The sequence below is a fragment of the Salminus brasiliensis genome, chromosome 3 (assembly GCF_030463535.1).
Source record: "Salminus brasiliensis chromosome 3, fSalBra1.hap2, whole genome shotgun sequence".
Taxonomy (NCBI): domain Eukaryota; kingdom Metazoa; phylum Chordata; class Actinopteri; order Characiformes; family Bryconidae; genus Salminus; species Salminus brasiliensis.
In genome coordinates this window covers 9,621,189-9,640,795 of record NC_132880.1, presented here as the reverse complement: position 1 = coordinate 9,640,795, position 19,607 = coordinate 9,621,189, and the positions used below count along the sequence as shown (strand labels likewise).

The 19,607-nt window shown below is 40.4% G+C and overlaps 1 protein-coding gene across 6 annotated transcripts in view; it reads right to left on the bottom strand.

Annotated features, from left to right (window-relative positions):
• thrb (thyroid hormone receptor beta) overlaps positions 1 to 19,607 on the bottom strand; it is a 140,677-nt gene that overhangs the window by 64,315 nt on the left and 56,755 nt on the right. Inside the window, exon 1 of one of the 6 annotated variants that reach the window (XM_072675399.1) lies at positions 16,642 to 16,661. The exons of the other annotated variants lie outside the window; for them this stretch is intronic. The gene's annotated coding sequence lies outside the window, so the exon portion shown is untranslated. Of the gene's footprint in view, positions 1 to 16,641; positions 16,662 to 19,607 lie in introns of those variants that run through there. 6 annotated transcript variants of the gene reach the window in all.

Below are 19,607 nucleotides of genomic sequence, written 5' to 3'. Positions count from 1 at the left end.
TGTAGATCAGAATAAATAACCTAAATTAGTCAACACAACTGCTGTAATGAAACAATACAGTAAAGCTAGCTGCAATTGTTTTGAGCAAAAAATTAAAATTCTTTACAAAAATATGTAAGTAAGTTTTCTGTGGGCTTTTCTGTGGTTGGGTTTTGCTAATGACACCAGGGGCCTGTCTCACAAAGCAGAATTTCTTGCTTAGCCAGCTAAGAGTAGCTACTTTCTGCAATGCTCCCAGTGGCCTAACTGAAATCAACTAAATATGTACCTATATATAAATAGTAGGGCTGCACAATTCATTATTTTAGCATTGTCATGGCAATAATGCACATGCATTATTGTCACATTGCAAGGCGCACAAAAAGAAATTTCATCCTTAGTGGATACACTATGTTTTTTTCCCCCCTGGAGTGAATGTACAAGCTTAAGGGCATAATTTGGCATAGTTAGGCATAAGTTGCATAATTTGTATTGGTAAATGCTTACTAATACAGGGCATAGTTTGGCATAAATTATAAGGGCATAATTTATATGGGTAAATGCTTATTATTTTTATAGAGTTCATATTCATATAGAGTAACAATACAACACAAAACATGTATATGAATATATTAGAGGTGAGCAATATGGTAAAATACAGACATTTAAAGACATTTTCACAATACACAATATTAATCGTGATATTTTGACATGAAGAAAACATCAATTCTTAAAAACTATTCAAATTACTAAAAACTATTCAAACTATTCAAATGCGAATACTTCTATTTACATCTATATACATCTATTTCTATTCACAATCTGCTGCACTATCCAATTAAACGGACTCATATTGCCCACCCCTAATGTTTATATATATTCTTGTTGTTTAGTTGTGAATGACTATAAATAAATACATAAGGAAACATTTCATTTGATATAAAAATCAAAACACTTGATTTGTTAGGCAGTGTTCTTTACATATCAAGTAAATGCAGTGAGCTATGAAGTAATAGTGGACAGCAAATTAAGCAGCAGAAAGAGTTGATGTATATACAATCTTTTTTGCAACCTGCACTAAAGCTGTGTACATTCTATTTGCTAACGCTACAAAAAACTGCTAGTAGCTCCGCTTACCAACAGCAGACTCTTAAAGTTTAGAGTTTAAAGAGACATGTAAACAAGTTTAAGACAGAAATGAAGGCTCGGTGGTCACTGTTAATGCATAAAGTTATTTTCTATTAGACCATTCTACAGGGGTGTAACACTAAACCGAAAAGCAGACTCTGTGAAACAATAACAAGGACCCTTTCGGAGAGCGACTACCAAGTGGAAGTGGAGCTCTTTGGTTCAACAGGTATATCTAGTGTATGTGGGAGCTAAACAAAACATTATGGCTATCAGTTCTGACCAATTTCACAGCTGTTTCTAAACACAAATGAAGCCTAGACCATTGCATAGAACATTTCAATCCACCTGAATTTATCCTCCAACTTCGAACGGTGCTCATGTGGTGCTGTCTGGTGGAGAACTCCTTTTCAGGAAAACAAAAACACCCCAAAACACATTCGAAAGCAGAATTATGATGTACAAGGATGCAGCAGGGAGACAATCGCTGGGCAACTGTGGACAATCCACCCTACTCCACTTCTCCCCCTCGGCTGCATCAGTATCTGTTAACCTCGGCCATGCTTCACATGGAACAATCCTCACTTCTCCCAACACAGGAAGAGGCTGAGGTCCCTCAAGGATCTCTCCCAGCTCATTAGGCTCTTATCCAAGCACGGAGGGGAGTTAAGCCGGTGGCTCTACTTGGCACAGTCAAGCGGGCATGAAGGCTTCTGTTGCTTGAGAAGAGAACTGAGGGCGTAACTTGACTCTATACCCAGCAGCACTTCTGCTGTCATGGCTGTAAACTGAGTGGGTAAATGACGCCACACCTACACGAAGGCACGTTGTAGTGCAAAGGCCTTGAACGTAAAATCACTGGTAGGAACTGTGGTATCTGTCATTAGACAAGAGCTGCTCACTCTGTAGTGAAAGTCAAGGCTCTGATGTTCTTGAGAGCATAGTTGAGGTTACAGGACATGCTGGCTGCATTAGTGGTGTTGATTATATTTGAGTGAGTATGAGTTTGTCTAACAAAAATAATAAATAACTCTGCCAGCCTCCATCTACTGTTGGCCACACACACATTTTGGACAATCTCTTCATTATTCTAAATCTAAAATCCTGTGCTTCTTAACAAATTCACACTCTAAGGCTTACTGCACACTAAGGTGTATTATTCAGTAACTACAGGGACTTTTTTTCTTGCAGATACCAGCTTGGAAAACCAGGGTTAGAATGCAGAATGCCATGCTACGGCACCCCAGTAACAGGGTTAAGGATGATCTTATCTTTGTGTTTGTATAAATATTACAGCCATACAGTTTAGATAAGATGTGCTGCTGATTAATACTGTAGTATTTATTTATTTTTAATAGCAGTTTCTATAATGAGACATTCTGGACTGATTGATTTAGTTTAGTAGAGACGGTTTATAGTGTTTAATATCTTATAATCCAGTCTGACTCTCCTCCCTCACCAATCAGTGTGTGTGTGTGTATTAGCATTAGCGTTAGCCTCCACTCAGTTATGAATGCACTCTTCAGTGCTGGTTTAAAAACAAAGAAAGGCGAGCGGTTCTCCCGCTGGTAAAACAGAGCTTTTCAGTGATAGTTTTATAAAAGTTCAGATATTATGGTCTGTTTTTATGTTCCACTGTAAAATGGTTCTACCCTGCATACTCTCAACTCTTTTATTTACCATCTGAGAATGTCCACACTGCTGCCAGTTAATCAGTTAATGGTGCTGTGAGGACACCAGTATACAATATGCCTGGATCAGCCATGATCTGATCGGGACATTCCTACTGGCAAGCTCAACAAAAAACTTTGTCAAAAGTGGTGGTTTAGTTACTTCAGCAGTAGTAACCTACAGTTTAAGAAGGGCTTTAAGCATAATTCCGAGGCTCCAGTGGTGTTCAGGCCTCATTGGGTCTGGAACAGTTGTTTACAACAGAGCACAACAGTCACATTCAATTTTTCCACTGAGAGAAACTACTTAAACCTGGAGCTTCTAATGTGGCCATGTCACATTTTTTCAGATTTATGCAATAGCTTAACATATGAGAGTGCCACACCACAAGATATTGTTCTGAGGTCATAGACACAAGGCTGAAGCCCTCACCAACTATTAGCACATGGTGTTATTTGCTATAGTTCATTTCAGTAGGCTTGTTACTTGCAATTTTACACTTGGACATGACTTTTTAACAGGCTGGTGTGCATAGCTAGATTACAGGCATGAAGGCAGACTGAGACGATATCAGCAGATACTAGTCTGCACTGAATCCCTCTTGGCTAATCTGACTGCAAGGTCGGAACTAACTGTGGTATAATACAACCTGCATTCATATGACTTTTGTTTTAAAAGTAGCTCTCATGCACCATGTGTTTTGAATGAGTGCACAGGCCAGAGACTGTCAGAGTGTGTGTAATTTCACTGGTAAAGCCGATACAAAATGTGGACAAGATAAAGGATTGTGAAAGCGCGTCTATTCCAGGAGATAAAAAAAAACACACACAGGCAGAACAAATAAGCAGCTGAAGAACGTGGGAGTGATGAAATGTAAGCAGCAGGGAAAGTGAGAGAGAGAGTGAGTGAGCATGGGAAAAGAAAAACAACTATTTGTTTACTTGACATAAGCTTCATCAAGACTCCTAATTGTTTACAATCAGCCTTAATCACCAGATCTTCTCTGTTCTTTTATTGAGCTTGCAGATGACAAAGAGACAGACTTCACAATACACTCATGACTGTGCTACTGTGGGTACAAATTAAGACAATGAGGGAGTTTATTTCTGTAATTATTATCAGTCTACTTTTAGATGCCCTCAAGATCTTAAAACATTGATAATAATAGCGGCTGGTCCAAACTAGTTAATTAGAAAAAATATTCAATGGTTCTATTTGAACAATTTAATGGTCCTTTGCTTGGTTATGTGGTTATTTTCTGTCATGGAGCATTTCTTGTAAACTATTCCTTCAGGAACGTTTGAAGGATCTTTAATGTAAAACTGTGGAGGAACCTCTTAATGCGCTTTGAGGAATCTTCAAGAAGAAAAAGGTTCCTTGAAGATTCCTCAAAACACCTTAAGAACCTCCACAGTGTTAAATTGAAGAACCTCTTAATGTTCCTCAAGGAACTTTTCAACAGCATATATATATATATATATATATATATATATATATATATATATATATATATATATATATATATATATATATATAAACAATTGAAAATAGCTCTATGTAGCACTAAAATGGTTTTACTACTGTTATAGTCACTGTTTGTCAGACATGTCCACTAAGAGGTTAGGTTTATTACATTAGAAATAGCCATGCATTCAAATTATGGGGGCTGCAACTGTAGGGCTTGTCCGACTGAGTCTGGATGAGATTGGATTATTTATACGGTATTTGGAGGTTAAAAGACAAAAAGAAGTAGAAAATAAACAGAAAAAAGATCATACGTGCTGCAAGAATATGGTAAAATACTAATAAAAAAAACAGATCATAAGCTACTATTGCTTACTTCTATCATTAAATATCAACTGCTATTAAGAAAAACATAATACAACAGTTATAAGGTAATAGCAGTGACACAAAGTAAAGTAAGTTTTGTCACACACTATTAATAATGTTAATATTTGGAAAATGTTCAGTTAATTTCATCATAAATTCATGCCAGGCATCCACATCACATCACCTCAGATAAAAACAAACCGCATTGCTTTCAATGCTGAAGCTATGCAGTAGAAATCACCAGTGTAGGTGCATTCTAAATTACAGGGTGACAAGAAAAGGTCTCGGAGCAAGATCTGTAATAAGAGACTGGTATATCATGGAAGCACGAAAGGTCTGACAAATCATCTTAACCATGTAGGTACAGTGGTCATTTACTGAGAAATGCTCAGGCTACATGCCTTTACGCTACACTAGGCCTATTGGTTTTGGACAGAAATCTGTACTCTTCCAATGAGTATTCAAAGCTTGTGGAATTCCGATCCGACCAGGCCCAAGAAACAACATGAAGAATATGGTCTAAACTGCTGCTGCAACAAAGAGACTGTGACACCTACAAATTAGAATAGAAGTAATCCGGCAGTGTGGCTTTCACCTAGGTCTCATTTCATGTCACAACAGTACTCAGCTTGGGCCACGCAAGTCTCTGAGGTGCTTCAGTAATTGCTTTGAACTGAGGTGCTGCCTGGTTGAATGGGGGCCCGTGGGTGTCTCCCCACCGCTTTCCCAGCCTTTCTCCTCTCCTCTCCAACAGTTGCCATGGTGATTGAGTTATATCTGGAAGGCTGAACACAATATTTGGCAGCGCTTTTCTCATGAACTCATTAGTACTTTGAGCTGCTGAAGCTAGAGCATAAAGAAAGGAGTGTGTAATGTTGCTTTCAGACATTAGATGTGAAGACAGTGACCAAGGAAGCTTACAGTCTCCGTTCACCATGTATTTGACTGGGCTCTTAATACACAAGGCGTATGACCTCTAATCGATCACTTAGCTAAAGGCCAAGGACCTTTCTCATGAACTCATTAGCACTCAGAGTTAGTGCAGCTAGAGCATTAAGAAAGGAGTGTGCTGTGTCACATTCCTTAAGAAGTTGTGTTGCTAACAGTCTTGCAACGCCTTTAACTAAAGCTTTATCACACATGTCTTTATCACGCATCGTCTTTTTCACACATGCTCTCAAACTGGCCATCTAGCTAAAGGCTAAGGACACACCATTCCTGAGTGGATTAGTATAGCAGTTTTATCAGGCAAATGCATCTGCTTTAACGGTTTCTCTTGGCCTGTGGCTGGGAGGAAGCACACATGCTCCAAGTCGTGCTGCAAGGCGCTTTTTTCAAGTTCTGGGAAGCAGGAGAGTTTCCAAGAATTTGGCTGGAGCCGAGACAGCCGGCATGTGCAGGCAACCGAGTCTCCAAGGGAAACGACAGTAAAACCCGAACGTGACTGGAGTGACTTTGAGAAACCTCACCCTAACCTCTGCGCCTCATACTGTACCAAAATGCCACACGGACTTGGCACTGGCACAAGGCTGGACCATGATTCAATTCTGAAATACTGCTGAAGTAGTGCAGAGAACTCACAGGCTTCAGCTCAGGAGCCCTGGACGCTCTTCCCATTAGCACCAGGCTAATGTGTATGTTGGCTTCGGAGAGAAAAATCACACGCAGTAAAAGTAGAAAATCAGCTGAATACTTCATCAGAGAGAGAGAGAGAGAGAGAGAGAGGGAGAAATGTTATGACCACCCTTATAAAAATCAAGGACAGTAAAAGAGGAAAACACTAGTTGTGCACTACATTCTGGGAAATTTCCACAGTCCTGACCTAGACTCGAAAATATGGAGACTGTATGGTTGGGTACCATTCACATTTGAACAGATACCAGTACCGCTACCCAACTGTGCTATTTTTTTTAGTGCTTTACGCTCTGTAATGACAAACGTGTCATTTCAGTTATAAAGAAGTCCAAACTTCTCATTTTCAACATTTATTGTTATTTATTTATAACATTTTACACACCACACAAAACAAAACCGCTCTCTAGCATTACCTTGTTCTCCTCTCCCAAATCCATCCCTACAACCTCCTCAATCTGTCACCAAGGCATAGTGTGAGCACACTGTTATGTGTTAGAAAGCACATGTGATGTCCTTCCCAAAGTCTACAAGGCATAGCAGCAAGGATAGGATAGTGTGTTTAAGTGCAGTTTTACATTTTCAACATTAGTGTAGTCGCGTCATAAAGTGTTTCCTCCATAATCGAGTTAAGCGAGCAGGTTTACTTTAAAACAGGCAGAATAGAAAAATGCCTTGGGTCCTTAGGGGAGCATGCAAAGTGTTTGTGCTGTTTTTGATGTGTCTAAAATATGCAACGCTACATTTAGTCCTGCACTTTTTTTTCCGCATAATGGTATTACAGTATGTAAGAAATGCAGTCAGATCAATTTTAAACTGTATACCAAATTAACCATTACGGATCCACATTGGATATCTGCAGCGTGTGAAAGATCAAGATGGATTCAATGATCAGGAAATCCAAGGAGAAAATGTCATGCCTTCTGTGAGGAAGTGGAGGTTGGGCGTCATTGGACCTTCCAACAGATCCCAAGCATACCTCAAAATCCACCACACTTCAGAATAAGTCCTAGACGTTTCTGGAGTAGCCATCAGAGTCGCCTGGCTTGAACCCCATAGAAAATCTTTGGTGGGATTTAAAGAAGGCAGTTGCAGCAGTACACCTAAGAATATTAGTGAACTGGAGGCCACTTGTTCCATTTATGAGGACAATGGGATCCATCACTGTAAGTTCTTTTCAGTTCAATTCTGCGGATGAAAAACACATTATGCATTTGGCATAGACTTTATGTTAAAACTTTTCCCAAGAACAAATTCAAGAAAATTACTGGGTGAATGAGGTCCCAACAAGAGTTTTTGAACAAGAAGGCTAAGTGAACCAGTAATTGGTTAACCGCAGGGAGAGGGGGAAAAGAATGTCCAAAAAAATGAGCTTTCTTTTGTAGAGGAGCTAATGAGCTAACACTACTGACCTGTATGGTGATGGATGCTGATGAGGACTTTACATGAGCTATTTTCTTCTCAGTGCATGGCAGACATGCTAATTTGTCAGAGATACACAGCTTCACTATTTCTGAACGTATCTAACATCACCTAGAGCCATTTCTGCCTTCACAGTTATGTCCTTAACTATGTATTCATGGCAATGTGCTCATTAATGGTACTTATGTTTCAGAGTAAAAGAGTGTAAATCCTACTTAACTATATTATACCATTAAAAAATCATATTTTACAGTGCTAATGAAACATAACATTGTTCATTCAACGGTTAACTGAGTACTTAAGTACTCATGTCCATTCCTTTCTCTGATAAACAACAGTTAAACATAACTAACAGCACTATAACAAAATAAAAAGCAAAGAATCTCAGGCCGAAATTGAATAAGCAACTTCAAACAGAAGCTGAAAGCCTCTGGTGTACACTTTTCCCCTGTAAGCATCTTGAAGTAGGGGCAAAGCAGGTCTAGGGCAGGACCAGGGCAGAGCCACAGATCTTTGTAGTAGTAGTAGTAGTAGTATTTGTCCACTACAGTGTGGCATCATGGCTGTGGCCTTCAAAATACATCTGGCCACAAATAACAGTTGTTCCACTGCTTTCCAGATGGTCATTAGCTGGCTTTGGACAGCAAGGTCAGTGGATGTCTAGGTGAGCCAGGGCACAGATGGTGCGTTCAGCCTTGTTTCTGAAGCCATAAGAGAAGGTCAGTCTGCATTTCAACGTTTGCCTTTTTAGCAGAATGGGTCTCGCAGCGGTAAAATGCCCTTGTTGTGGCAGACACCAAAAAGTAGATGACATTCACTTCACAGTAGCCTACATCTTGTTCTCATTGTCAAGCCACGTTCAACAATTCCCTTTTATACGCAGATTAATATGTTACTCTGCCACTCTGTTACTCTGGACCAACCAAAATCCCTTGAGCTTAGGTCAAAAGGGCCAACGTTGCAACACTGTCAACATTATGACAGCATTGCTTGGTTAAAAAACAAGAGTAGGACTCATTCTCAGACTGAAATGGATACTTTTGACTTGTGTCAGGCAAGCAAACATAGGCTTTTCTATCTATAATTGTCTCATTCAGTGCTGTACGCCATGGATCCCAATGACCAAATGCAGGGAACAAATTTACAGCATAGAATGTAAAAGATCTAATGTCCTCCAATTGTTTTTAAACAGTTGCAGTTTATATTCAGTGGCAGCTAAAAATGTGTGATTATAGCAGCGCAGGGTCAGAGTGTCCGGGGTCAGAGTGTAGGGTCAGCTATGCTATGGCCCCCATGTAGTAGAGAAAGTTTAGGGCCTTCCTCAACAGTAGCAGTTTAGCAGCCGAAAGTATTGAACCCACAATCCTATGCGCTATAACAACCATGCACTCTCAACGACTCAGTAACTGGTCTAACAACCAAACCTACCATAAACAACCAAAACACCAAGCTAAAAGATAACCAGGGAATTTATTACCTGCACCAGTATAGTGCTGCATATTCAATGGTTGGCCGGAAGTGGAGGGCCTTGTGTGTGCAGCTGTGCCAAGATAATAACACAGCAATTAGCAAGCTGACCAACTTGCCATCATAAACAGTAAAATCTTAGAAGTAAAGATAATAGTTTTATCTCTCTTTTACGTGTTTATGAAAGGCCAGAGATCAAAAGGGTTGTACATAGACAGGGTTCAATTAAAACAGAACTTTAAAATGTGTCAATTTCAAACGGCCACTTTTCTGTTAGTATTCATGGAAGGATAAAATGAACTCAAGCAAAATACGGAAAATCAAGCGATATCCGTGCTAATCTAAAAACTAACCCTAGCCATGCAGCTTGTACCATCTCCTCTTTCCCACAATAACATTTCAAACTAAAGCTAACTATACATCAGAAGGGGAACTCAAAAGCACAGCGTGAGGAAGCCAAATCCAGCGATGTGAGCAAGTAGTTGTGCTTGGCTAAAAGCTAACCCTAGCCGACCAACCATAATGTCTTCAGCTAGCTGATCTGCTCAACGCACTGAGAGGACACAGAGATTCTTCCATTCTCAGGCAAAATAGCAGGGTTGTAAATATATATAAGGGATATGAGCATTTTTCACCCCAACCAAAGTCACCCACTTACTATCCATACATTTAAGAACTTACGCAATAAAACACAGTGCATTGAAAATCTGTAGCTGGCTAAAAACATGATTACTTGCTGCCAAAGTTCAGATGTACCCAGTCATGGACAGCAACCTGAAAATGAGTTTATCATGCTTCTTTAGGGGGTAACTGTCTATACTGTCCAGGAAAAGCCTTCTACTAGATTTTGGAGCGCTGCTGTAAGAATTTTAATGCATTCAGCAAGAAGAGGACAAGTGAGGTCTGGATGTTGTATGATCACCTCCCCACCTTAACATCCCCATCTCTCCAACTCATCCCAAAAGTATTGGATGGAGCACCATCATTCCTGGGGACTGTATACCCCTTTAGCCCATGCCCGCCATTAGGCATAGTGCCAATAGGTTCATATTTATCTGCTTCAGAGTGCCCTACTCTGTTGGCAATACTTTTCTACAGGGAATAGACAAGCTGTGTGTGTTATATGTGTGTGTGTGTGCATTTGCACATCTGTGTCAGCAATGGATGCACCTTAAAGTAGCTAAATGCATTCATTAGAAGGGGTGTCCGCAAACATTTGGACATACAGTGTAACACCATCAATCTGCATGAACAATGATGTCATAACCATTGTTATGGCATCACATCAACATGTACAGATACTGTGTAAATGTATCCTTGAAGCATTCTGAACATTGGTAACTAGCAAAGTCCTTTGAAGTTACGTTCCGGTGGAAGTCAGAAAGTAATATTTGGCTAACTTACAGATTGACTTCAATCTGATGCTGAAATTTGCAGGTTTGTTTATTTCGTCTACTTCCCAACCTCACATGCGACACATCAAAACACGTTTCTGTGCCCTGGGGGCTTGCCCCGATTTGCTGTATTGCGGAGGTTGTCCCGTGCCTATTATTGTTGAGTCATGAGCAGACAATTTCAATATATTACATCATAATTTCCAGAAGAGACAACATCAATCAGTCGTCCTTTTTCCTTCCTCTACTTGATTGGAATGAGCTTTCATGCTATTGTAGCTCTATTGTGTTGTAGAATATCTTACAGGAGTCTAGGGAGTCTACGGAGGAACCATTGCAGAACCCAAAACCTCAATCCATGCAAAGCAGAACAAGGCAGATTAGAACACGGACAGCTGATCGCATCTGTAATTCTGTGTTCTGCAGTGTGACCTGTCCCTGTTTACCCCCGTTCCCAAAATCAGGAGCGTGACTAAAGATGAAAGCACGCAGACAGGGTGCTGAAAGGATTGCACTGCCTGAACGAAGGGTGCAGTGATGTAGTGCCTTAGCAGAGACAAAGAGAGATAGACAAAGAGAGAGAGAGAGATGGGGATGGTGCTGAACATCAGGGACCCTTGTGTCCATCCCCAGAGCTAGTCTAAATTGCTTATATACTGCAAAAACACAGTGCGCTGTGACAGCGGAGAAAACAAACAGATACGCTCCTCTAAATGCAAAGCCCCTGCTGAACCTTGAATCCCTCCCTCCCCTCTCTCCATTCTCCCCCAAACCAGCCAATCAGACAGCCGCTGTGCCAGCAAACGAGTGGGTCAGTTGAGGACGAGACTCCCTGTCAAACAGAGACACACATACATACAAACACACACCGAGCACCGATCGAGCCGGTTGCTTGTCTCCAAAGCAAGGCTACAAACAGAGATTTTAAACATTTGTATGACTTGAATATTGTCAGAAAATTCATGTAGCCTCTCAATTCAGTCACAAATAAAACACTCAATTTAACACTGATTAAACTGCATGAAGTATAATAAACAAGCAAGCCCACAATGGGGTCGGATCGCCCCTTCTCTGACTTCAAATCTTCTTTTCCTTGAATTCGAGAGCAAGAAGGAAAAACACTGTGTATTAGATGGAGGCCTAGAGCGTCATTTAGAAATACAGTACTTCAACAAAAACACTAGGCTCTAGTGTTTCCCAACAGCCAGTCTGAGCTTAGGCCACTGCCTGAGAAGGCCTCCCACTGGCAAGAACAAGGTGGGGAGGGAAGGGGATGATATAATCGACAGGCTGTGTATTGGCAAGAACTTGGTGATACAGTATGCATCACCAAGCAAGACAAATTGTGGATAAACAAAACAAAACATGGCATTTATTTTCCTGTAATATATTGCGAGATTACAAAATACAGGAATTTTCACCAGAATTTAACAGAATTCACTGATCTAGCATGTCATGACATTAATGATGTACTCTGTGTACCCAAGATTAGAGTAAAATAAATAATACTGGGCTGATATAATCTGCCTCTAGTAGGTCTATCATGGAAAATAAGTGCAGATTTTCTTTTTGTATCCAGTAGCAAAAATGTGCACATTGTGATGGTGGTAAAGAAGAAGATTTTGCAGGATTATGGGAGCTTCTGTGTGGTTAGACAGAATCATTGAAAATAAGACTGAACACCTTCAGTGTAAGAATTGGCCCTATCATCAGGAAGTTGCATGTTTGATCCCAGACAGGCTCATTATTGTTGATTTGTCTTGGCTGTTTTATACTTCTTTTTTACTACTTGGCTTCTGGTTGTTGCTAGGTTACAGGAAAACATAGCAGTGATGGCTCAGCAGTTAGAGCGCTGGGCTAATGACGAACAGGGTTGTGGGTTTGATATCCGGGCTTAGCAAGCTGCCACTGTTGGGTCCTTGAGCAAAGCTCTTCACCGTCCCTTCTCCCTGGGCGCCACACCAATGGCTGCCCACCGCTCCAGGCTCACTGTCTGCTGTGTGTTTACTGCATGGACATGTTAAAGGTGGAGGCCTTCAAGCTCAAAAATCACCTTTTTAGTCCTTCTAAAAATGATATCCCGCGTTTTCTGCTGGATCAGATACTGAAACCAGATCAGTCAGATGGAGATGGCACCTAAGAGAGAGTAAAATAATGAAAGTAGTTTGCATGGATCACCTAGCGTGTGTCACCCATGAGGAATAGCTGGGAAGCGTTTTGTGACAGAGAGCAACGATGTAAAACAAGCAGAGGCCCGCGTGTTCGGGTGGAAAAATGCTGGCGCTATTTTTAGATGTTCACATGATTGGCTGCTCGCTGTGGCCACAGGACGTACCAAAAGCAGAAATGGGGCAGGGCTGAGGGCCTCGCCTCAATATCGTCTTAGCTTACAGTCCTGCAGCCACGTGCCAAATAACCCCAGCCGTGTGTATATGAGTGCGCGTGCGAGTGACTTAGTCTGAAAATAGCACACAACACTGTCATCACACCCCATCAGAGTGGCACAAAACAGGCTTTTACAAGGCTAGAAGGCTGGTGGAGAATGACTCAGGGGTGGAAGGAGAGAGCGAGAAAGAGAGGAGATGGATGAGAAGAAAAAGAAAGCATAAGTGAGAGAGGAGAGTGAGAGAAACACACACACACAGATAGAGAGTGGTTGAGACAGACCGATCGAGAGAGAGAGAGATAGCGTGCGCAGCAGGGTCATGCAGGGGGCCTGTGGCAATGTTGTGATTAACCTTGTCTGGCCTCTGCGTTCAGTGCCGGCTAAACTCGCACTGCCCTCAGCAAATACAACTACTAATGGCACAGCTCTGCGCTGTGTGCAAACACACTGAACAAGAGATAGAGCGGGGTGTGTGCTGGACATGTCCAACCTATTCCTAGCTTGTTCAGCCTGACATTAGCTGACTGAGAAATTTCATTTAAGCCTGGTCTCATCTAACTGTCTTCTACCCGTGAAGGTGTCCGTTCTACATAGGCAACTCACAATACACTCTACTCTGAATGAAGGGGACAGATCTTATTGATTAAACCCAAATCATTAGGGGGTAATTATAGGAGAGTGATTTAGGGTGAAAGTGTGGAGAGGAGCAGGTTAATGAGTCCATGTTAGACAAACATGAAATCATAGCACACTCCTAACACTTAAGAGTTAATAAAAGTTAATAATCCTACAGAAATTAGCGATATCTAAAAAAATGTCTAGGGTGCGTTTATACTTGTCAGCTTTGGTTTGATTTAAATGAACCCTGGTGTGAATGCTCTGTTTGAGTGCGGTTTGTTAGAGCAAGTGTAAACCCTGCTTTTAGAACTCTATTGTGCACCAAACAAGTACACAGAGACCACCCGAGCAGGTGGGCCTCGGTCCGTTTGTAAATTAACTCTGGAGTGGTTCGTTTAAAGTATGAAAGCAATACAAAACCAGCTGTGCGCAGGCATGGGTATGATCCCTGCCCGCTCCCTTCACCAATGTCATGCCGTCTACATCTGCCTGCTTCATCACAGGTGAGTCTCTGTGCTTTAACTTCTCCTGTCTGACACTTTAGTTTAGCCGGGCTGTGTCCTAAACCACAACACACTACTAACCACACTACTACACAGTGTTTCAAAACTAGCCACCAATAGAACTGCATTTATTAGTGTAGTCGCCTCAGTAAAGATGTGTGTGAGTTGGGATGCAGCCACAGTAACGTTAACTATTACCGCTTTAACATTAACATTGTTCCATGAACAAATTAGCATATTTACGTAATTAAAAATTGTGGTTTAATACTGATATCACACCTTCTGTCATTTGTGCGTCCTATGGCACCTTTTCCTACTTTTGGTTCGATAGCAAATATGTCGGTATGAACACAACACAAGCCAGGACTAAACTGTAACAATGTAACAATTAGTCAGGACCAAGCGAACCAAACTACAAGTATAAATACACTCTCTCTTCAGTGACCAAAAATGGTGTTTTAGACAGGGTCTAAAGTTGAGTGTATACAACTGCATACACTACAAAAAATGTAGATCAGATTCATAAATAACATTATATCTGTACATCTCTTTACAGTCAAGATATTTTTACAATTCTTTTTACATATTTAAACATATGGGCATTTGATCATCATTTTGACAATACTGAGAGATAAAAGTAACCACATTTAACTGAAAAAATTCTTCAGTATTAAAAAATATATATATATTTAATAGAAATGAGAGGAAAAAGTTAGGACATCCCACTTTTATCACTACTTAAAATATCTACAATTGAAATCAGCGGCAGAGAGAATCATTAGAGTGGATTTTTGAAAACATTTAAAACAACTGCCATCATGGTCAGGTCAGGCCATCCTAACAACTTCAGCCTAGTAGCAAACAAGTAGTAGTAGTAGTCTCCAACAATCCTAAAATGTCATCACAGGACCTACAGGTAGCTCTTGCTGCAGATGGTGTTATAAGACATGCCTCTGCCATCAGAACAAGACTGGATTTTTATGGAGGTTGTGCAAGGTGGAAGCCCAAAAAAAAAGAAAGCATGAAATCACACTTGCATGATGCTGCACTTCACGACCTAGAGCTGCAGGAATGAGACATGCCACTTCATAAATGTTTCAGTGAATGAAGCCTGTGTGTTCCTTCTGCTTATTCTTACTGATTGGTAGCTCGTCCATACACAACTGTCTGCACCCTCAGCCTGTAGACACACAGAGCATATGTTTTGTAAATGTGTTAGATCATTTCCCCTAGCTGAACGTACTGCGTAGTCTCCATGCAGACATTCTACTGCTGCGTTTGTCTTTCGCACAACATCGGCCTTGATATGACTCAAACAGCACTTCTTCAGCATGCTGCGGAGATGATGATTACTGCGACCAACTGCTACATTGATTTAGAGTGGAGAAACAAATGGCAAATCCCATGTCTTCATACAGTAAAATCAATAATTAGCAATAATAAGTCTCACAACCACAGCTTTTACAGTACTGACACTGCAAAAGTGTGCAATAAGGAAATTAGCCTCTAAGCAATTACTGAATGAGATAAAAAAAAAAAAAAGCCCAGTCATTTCAGCGTGGATGTGTGTATAGCTGAAGCCACACCCCTCCACGCCTCCTATTCTCTAAACACACCTTGATGCACCTAGATGACTAGTTTTGTTTGGATATTCCTGCCTTGCACTCAGTGTTTCTGGGTACACTCTTGTCCCAAAGTGACCCTGACTAGGACGTAGAGAGTACAAAGATGAATGCATGGCTAGCCTAACTACAATATGTAGCAACAGCATTGCAATGTGAGGCATATCATGGGATAGGGACTTCTACACACACCCTTTCACTTGCTATTGGGATTCATTCATCTATCCTTCTTATTCCTGCTCAGGGTCCAAAAATCTCCCCAAAATCATTGAGTGCACGGAAGAAATACCTCTTGGTCAGGCTGCCAACCCATTGCAGGGTACCAACACACCCATTCACTCACATCTAGAGGCAATTTAGCATAGGCAATTCACCTACCATGTATATTTTTAAGATATGGAGGAAAATGGAAACATCTGGAGGAAATCGATGCGCACATTAGAGAGACTCGGGCTCCAAGGGCCCATCGAACCTGTAGCACATACAACCTGCCGTGTCACTGTGCTGCTGGCTGCAGGGATAATTAGATAATTAAATTTGGTTGGCTAAAGTTTTACAGATTTAAAAAAAATATATATTACATTTATCGATAAGACCTATTCTCCACTACCATTAACCGCTAACAAACAGACAGAAAACACAGGCAAACTAGGGCTGCACTATATATTGTTTTAGCATTGAAATGTGCAATGCGCAATAGCCACATCATAGGACGTGCAATGTCAAGTAATGCAAATTTAATCATACACATCATGCTACAACTTGCTCATTTTCCACGACACATCATCCAGAAGCTGGTAATTTCCCAATATCATTTATTTTACTCTAGTCATTAATATCACAATCACCATTGGGTCAGTAACTTCTGGAGAATTCTGTAAAGATTCCTGTATTTTCTAATAGAGCAATATATCGCAGAACAACAAAATTGTCCAATATTGCGCAGCCCTAAGGCAAACCACTGTAAATTCTTGGAAAGTGACACTGACCGTCAAGACGCTGAATCTCCTAATCCGCTGCTGTACCTCTGAGACGGTTGAACTGTCAGGAATTCCTGCTCATATTTGTGTACGAGGTGATGTTTATGTAGCTTTTGCAAGAGAGGCTACTGAAAATAATCTTGCGGCTCGCAGCACTGCTGGCTCGCTTAGATATCAGTGAGCTGGTGTATGAAACTAAATCTTCACAATATACTCCAAAAGCTCTAACAATGTCTTACATGTAAATATTTAACCTACAACAACTCTCTGACAGATGTCAAAGCACAACACCCCACATTACATAATACACTCTATTTACACAGCACGAATCAACCATAAGGAAACCAAATGTTACAGAGCAAACAGTCTATTAGTGGAGATCTAGCCCATGTAGAGATCTAGGACTTGTCTATGTTTGCTAAAACAGACTAAATTCTTCACATTCACAGACTGGGAGGTGAAAATGTGGCTCAGCAGGCAATAACGTCACACTGAATCAGGTTTACACTTTTGATTGTTTGGTACACAAAACCATAAACTATATTTGGGTCCTAAATATTGCCCAACATTTAAAAAATCCAGACTTATCCATAAGATTATTTGCATGGAATACACACATACAATTTAAAGCTACAAAGAGGTTAAATATAATAAAGGTTTCATTGATTTTAAAGTATTCAATAATATAGACTCAACACAAACATACTGTCATAGGTTTCCAATAATAGGCTTCGCATGTTACTCACCAACCATCATAAATAAACAGCAGCATTTCATAAAACTGCAAATACACTGTTTACAGCCTTAAGTGTGTATTTAGTGTACAATCCATCTCTGTGTGCTGATGAAATCCTGATTGTCACGAAAAAATTTGCTATTGTTGCTGCTTGCTTCGTTACTAGATCAGCAAACTCTGCAATGTGAATCGAAGTTAGGATGGCGTTTGATATAAACATAACTGTAATTAGCTATGGTGTCTGGATATCAGCAGTTTCACAAGGTTTATTGTTACGTAGTATCTCAAGTCATGAGATTTAAAAACAGCTGAGAGATATCCGTAGCTTTGGTGTTGCTTAAAGAGGCTACATGTTTACCTAAACTTTAGCTATCACTACAGCTAAACACATTAATGAGGAATTGTCAGCGTCTACACAAGATGTTTTCTCCTCAGTGAACAATATGCCAACTTAATAGTTTGTATGAGAGACTTTGTTATTTCCTGAAGATTTACAGCTGGTCCTTGATTTTAAGGGACAAGGGTAAAAATGCTCGCCTGAGAATAAGTGCTCGGCATCTCTGTAGCATCACCATTGGTGTCAATCACAGTCTGATAACATAGAAAATATTGATGTATACCCAACCTCTACGGCTAATGGCATGGTTCATTGCAAAGAGCATAAAACACTTTTAATGGATGTAGTGCATCATTTTACGTTGTGGCACACAAACTAAACCTACAGTTTAATTCTTTGAGTACTATTACACACGTACAGTCTTGACCTATTCCTGCTCCACAAATTCATTGTTAACAGAACTTCTTTTAAGCTTTTCATGACTTTATCATGTTGGGTCTTTTCTTCCAAAAAATCATTCAATTTAATTTATATAATTTAATTAATGTGAACCCAGAGATATAGATCAGCTCAGAAGATCCAGTTTACATGGTGAAATCATCCTTTTAGTCTTTAAAAAACAAACAACTGTTTACACTGTATTCACAACCTTCAGTTACAAGAAGCTCACTGAGTCGCACTGAAATTGAACTGAAAAACAAAAATGACCTCAGTATTAAAATCAAGAATTTCCATGGCAGTTCCACAAATGCTCCAAAAATGCTCCTCTCTGGCTGGTCCAAAACAGCTGGTCTAAGCAAGACTTAGTGCTATAAAACAGATGAGCAAGCCTGCCCCATAAAGCTGCACTAACGCTGTAACATGGGAGTGGATAAGATCATATCCGGTTTAGTGTACATCTGCAGAGCTCCATAATGTTTTACTACTCAGGAAGGGCCTTGTTAAATGGCCTTAAAGCCCTAACAGGAAAGACAGCAATTGCTTGGGAAACTGAGGACCTTTCCCTGTTGACCAATGGTGTCACCAAGGGGTTGCAGGTTGTAGTCTTTTACAGTGCAGAAGACTGCACTGTAAAACATCACTGTAAAAGAAACAAACTCTATTGCAACGTTTATTACCAAGGATTTGCCTCCGTATTCAGTCGTTGAGAACCAGGGCCTTTGCGCTACGTAGCGCAATTTAGAGTCGAGATACAGCAGCGTTCTGTCTCGAAGATATTTTACTGACACAGTGATCTCCAAACTCTACAACGAGACCAAAACCGAAGTCAAGAAAACAGGTAGGATAGCTGTAACATGATGGGTGAACAGTCATTGCCACAGAATCGTAGCGTTACTGGTATGCAGGTGCAGATATGGCTGAGCTGTTACAGAGTGTAGCAGATGAACAGCAGATCACTAAGAAAGATTTAGTTTTAGTTGCTGAGAATGCACCAACATGCCTGCTGCAACTGAACTGGGTAAATTCCAACACGTGAGACGCTATGCCCACATGCTAAACCTGGGCTCTCAGCCAGCACTCAAGTTCCCCACTGTGTTTTCTACTGCAATCACACTGCAAAACCTCCAGTGGACTTGCCACATCGCTTTCATTTGTCATCCGATTTATTAATAAAAGGCAATATCTTCCTATGATATCTCCAAAACAATAGGCTGTCAATATCGGTTGATACAAGCAGCTGTTGTATTGGTCTTATATATAGGTTGATATATACAAATATACAAAGCTAATCAGTATTCTGTATAACAGTATTCTGTATAATTCTGTATTCTGTAGTCATCACAAACTGACAAAAAAATGTGCTTATTTAAAAATAAAAGAAAAATGTGGGTGTGCCTAAGCCTTTAACAGCTTTTGGCAATGTTCCATTTGCTGCTCAATATCTCCATATCAAAACGTATC